Source organism: Lolium perenne, chromosome 3 (genome assembly GCF_019359855.2).
Source record: "Lolium perenne isolate Kyuss_39 chromosome 3, Kyuss_2.0, whole genome shotgun sequence".
Taxonomy (NCBI): Eukaryota; Viridiplantae; Streptophyta; class Magnoliopsida; order Poales; family Poaceae; genus Lolium; species Lolium perenne.
In genome coordinates, this window is record NC_067246.2 from 333,677,073 (window position 1) to 333,681,827 (window position 4,755).

Genomic DNA, 4,755 nt, shown 5'->3' on the forward strand with positions numbered 1-4,755 from the left:
TCTACTGCGCGCGTTCGCCGGCGGTAGAGCCCACTATCCCTGGCGCCTTGGGCCCAATACGCCGGCGGTAAGGCTAGGCCCAAATGGGACCCCGCGGCCCATTGCACCCCCGGCGCCTCAATTTTCGTTTCGCCGGCGGTAAAGGAGCTACCCCCGGCGCCGTCCTACGTGTTCGCCGGCGGTACTGTTAGGCCCCCCTGGAAGGTATTACCGCCGGCATCTTCAGCTCGTATTTGCCGGCGGTAAGGAGTGCGGCTATAAGCCTTTCCCTAGTAGTGAAAACTGCATGGAACAACCACACTAAATGATTCGTGTACCTTTGATACCCTTAGGTTAAAGAACGCAGGGGTATTAGGCTCTGGAAGAGTAACACTCTCGCTGTTTAACATTGAAACGACGTCTGACATGGTTGGTCGATCATCTGCACTCTCTTGTACGCACATTAGTGCGATGTTAATGTACCTCCTAGCCTCTGATGTATGGACCTCATTGGCAATTGATGATTCTATAAGCTCAAGCCAGCTTCCTCCTTCCCAGACCTGCCATGACTATAAAAAGCAGGAATGTATCTCCATGAAAAAAAAAATCACTCCAGTCTACAGAATAATATACTCATGTGTGTGAGTTAGGAAGATGCTCACGTATCCAAGAAGGTTAAGGAAGTCTCCATATTGATGAAAACCAGAATTCCTTTTTCCGCTAAGGATCTCAAGAAGTAACACACCGAAGCTGAACACGTCAGATTTGATTGAGTAAATGCCTTCAGATGCATACTCCGGAGACATATAACCGCTGAAATGAGCGAGAAGCACACGGAAAATTTTATATCAAAACTTACAATTTGATTGATCAACTAATAAATGGTATTGTAGGCAGTAGCTATGGTGTGATTTATTAATTAGAAAGATATGCTTACTATGTTCCCACTACCCTCTTTGTGCTTCCTTGAGTATCATTAGAGCTGAAATTTTTTGCTAGGCCAAAATCAGAAATTTTAGGATTCATATCCTGGTCCAACAGAATGTTGCTGGCCTTAAGGTCTCTGTGTATAATGCGCAGCCGAGAGTGCTTGTGGAGATACAGAAGACCTTGGGCTATCCCTTCAATTATCACACGTCTTTTAGTCCAATCAACCAAAGCTGTTCTGTTTTTATCTGCATATTAGAGAGCATTTTTAGCATGATTTTTAGTATGGAAAAAATGCAATATAAATTTTGTTAAAAAACATTATGCATACCAAATATAAAGAAGTCCAAGCTTTTATTTCGCAAATATTCGTACACCAAAAGTTTTTCCTCTCCCTGAATGCAACATCCCATCAGATTGACCAGATTATTGTGTTGTAGTTTTGCAATAAGTTCAACTTCATTTTTGAATTCAGTGAAACCTTGTCCTGAATGTGAGGCAAGCCTTTTAACTGCAATCTCCATTCCACATGGTAATTGGCCCTGGAAGTATGTACAAAACAAAACTCCAGGCATTATTTTGTAGTACCAAAAAGACAGGAAAAGAGGGTTTTGCAAGCTATCCATGGAAAAAAATACGGAGTACTTCGATTATTTCCAACATCACATATCCAAGATGCAGCCCTAGTATCAATTTTACTGCATTGCGTATATTTCCTTCTATATTTTACTCTATTTTCCAATAGGACAAAATAACAAGTTTATGGAGAGTTTACTGATTTTGTTTCTTTCTAGTTTAAGGCTCCATATGATGTTGCTTATGCTAATCCTGTTCCGTTGAGATAAGTTTATATAGCTGAGTTTATAGCTACATATATGTTTATCAAGTTGATGTTGTATCTTTTTTTAGTCTGTAAAATCGATAATATAACCGAAAGAGTGCAACTTCGTCTTTTGGCCATAGGTTGCTAGCACAAGATAAATGACATGATAACTTCCATTTTAGTGTATTGGAACTTAATATTCCATTTCACTGCATTGCATCTATTTCCTTATGAATTTTACTCTGTTTTCCAATAGGACAAAATAAACGAGTTTGTGAAGAGTTTCCTGATTTTTTATTATTTTTGAATTAAGGTTATTTCATAGTGATCCAATTTTTGGAACCTATATAAATAATATTCCAAGGTAGCTTAAAAACTAAACACATCATAGGAAAATTACTAAGAGATTAGGCTACCATAAATATAGCGGTACTGTACATATATGAATGTGTTTTTGGCATGCACGCGTGAATGCATTTGTTATTACCAGATAAACCAAAGATTTATTTAAGCTAATCGTTATAGTTTTTGGAAGATGTGAATCTATTTCAGACAATTCATCTAGTTATCCTTTTGGTCTGTAGCACTTACCAGGGCCAAAACCACCTCTCCCAAGCATGTTTTCCTTGGAGAAGTTTTGTGTAGCCTGTAATATCTCAGTGAAGTCAAAGAGAGTGAATTCTGAACTATTGTCTTCCAATCTCCAAACCAGTTCGTCTTCTTCCGGCCTATTTGTGACAGATTGGTCCTGTAAGTTTACCCTCCCTAAATTGAGAGGGCACACAAATATACACCGTTAGTTTTGCTCTCCAAACTGAAGGGTGAGTACTGAAATATGTGGTAGTTTCTCTAACCTTGTTGTGACTGAATCGCGATAACAACACCTTTTCGCCTTCTTCTCAACCACAGGATGGAACAGATAGAGCAGATCAGTATTGACAATAATGGACCGGCCACTGCAATAATCCACAGCACCCTCTTGTTTGATTTGCGTCCTAAGGAACAAAAAATGTATAGTTCTCATATATAAATTAGAGACAATTAGAGATCAGTTATTGGTTGAGGATCATCTCACTCGACCAAACATCACCTGTTGAGCATTGGTCAGTTGGCCCTATTTGACAAGGAAACTTCACCAATTTTCTTTAACCTTTGAACGTCATATTTCTTTCACCTGTTGAGTATTAAAATTTCCTTTTGCCTATGAACATTCTTCTCTTTTTGATTGACTTAATTTAGTTCTTATACTTATAAATTTTATTCATCTAGTTCTGAGCTCAGGTCTACTAATCCAAAGATCCTACTATGTGTTAAACTTAACAAGCTAATTATCATATAATCCCTCCGGTCTGAAAAGATCGACGCGGAGCAAGCTATCGCTAGAGTATAACTAAGGTACATGCTGCGTCGATTAAATACGACCCGAGGTAGTATTAATTAAAAGTTATCCAGGTGCTGGTTTTCCTAGTAAGCGGGAGATTACCTATGTGTAGGATCAGCCATGAAAAAGAATTCCTTACGTGATATGAAGTGCCATGTGAAGGATGAGAACTTTACATACCATGCTGCTCGACAGTCGTTTGCACCAACGGGTCTGGAGGTGGCGCCGCAAGTGGTGGCACTGACACCGAGCCGAACATGGCAACTGGCGTAGACTCTGCTGTAGTGTTGTTGATTGCCGGAACTTCAGGGGCCAAGTTGATGATACGCAGCATAGATTCCCCTCGGAAGAACGGGTAAATCTCGTACCTCATGTTACACCATGTCCCGAGGACTCGGCCACCTCTCGGTCCGTCGAGGTACTGGAACGTCAGCTCTGACACGACCTGGAAACAGGCCGTGCAGTCCTCGGTGGTCAGGTTGGGCGTGCACTGCATAAGGCAGTACAAAGTCGGGAAGGAGCTGACGTCTAAGCGCGAGGTCATGAACCTCGTCGAGCTGTTCACGGCCGACTGGCCCGTGCTATTCAGAAGTGTGAACAATAAGAGCCTGAAGGAGTAGGCGCTTGTCGGGAAGTTCTGAGAGTTGCTGAGCATGGCCCATTTCTGATCGCCGGCAGTGTTGCTGAGAAAATTCTGGTTGGATCGAGTACCTGAGCATGCATTCATCGTAGTACAAGGTGGCGTCCTTATTGTACGCACAGAGCTGCTGCCCGTCCTGGAAGGCGGTAACGACACAGCCCTCGCAGACTTCGGCAGTGGTGTTCCCGTAGCAGAGCGTCAGGGCGAAGACCGTGTCCGGAGCATGGCCTACGGTGTCGGTGGCGAAGAGCTGGGTGGCTTCAGACGCAGCCTTCTTTGGGAGGGTGGCCGAGAGGAGACCGAGGTTCGCTAGGTAGGTGCTGTTTGATGTGTAGTTGCCGCTATTTCCACACACTGGCCATTGGGCAGCAACGAAGGGGAGGAGAAGCAGGAGGAGGAGGGTGAAGATAACCATGGCCATCGACTCACGTTGGGAACAAGATCCTAGGGGATGTTTATAAAAGAACAATGCAACACCCAGTTACTCCTATCAACATCACACTCACAAAATTGTGCTTCGACGTACGTCCGATTGCAGTTAGTTAGCCGCCGATCGAGATTTGAGACTGAACAGTTCATGCTTGACGTAATAGTTGCCTACGTTGGAAAAAGAATGATATGAAGCGACTAGAGAGTTATGGTTTTCTCAAGGACAAGTTGTTCTCCGATCGCGGGACCAGATAGATAGCAGCAAAATGGATTTGGCGGCGAGTAATACCCCATCGTCATAAAGTTCTTCTCTGGCTTTGCATACCAGCAAAATGGGAGGCTCAAGACAAAGGACAATATGGCAGTGAAGAAATGGTTCTTGGACGCTGGATGTGATTCACTGCCTGGCACTCGAGCCAATCGATCACATTGAGTTACACTATGAGAATTCTCAGTTTTTTTTGGGGGTAAGCTTGGGATGCAGGTGCAAGTCGCTGAAGCAAACACTATTGCCTCCTTCCTCGAACAAGTTCAGAATTGCCTCCTTCCTGGAACTGGTTCCGAAAACTTCAGTTT

At 43.1% G+C, this 4,755-nt stretch overlaps 1 pseudogene; it reads right to left on the minus strand.

Moving 5' to 3' along the window:
* Window positions 1-269: 269 nt before the first annotated feature.
* LOC127338913 (cysteine-rich receptor-like protein kinase 15) lies at window positions 270-4,171 on the minus strand (annotated as a pseudogene).
* Between the last annotated feature and the right edge of the window lie 584 nt (window positions 4,172-4,755).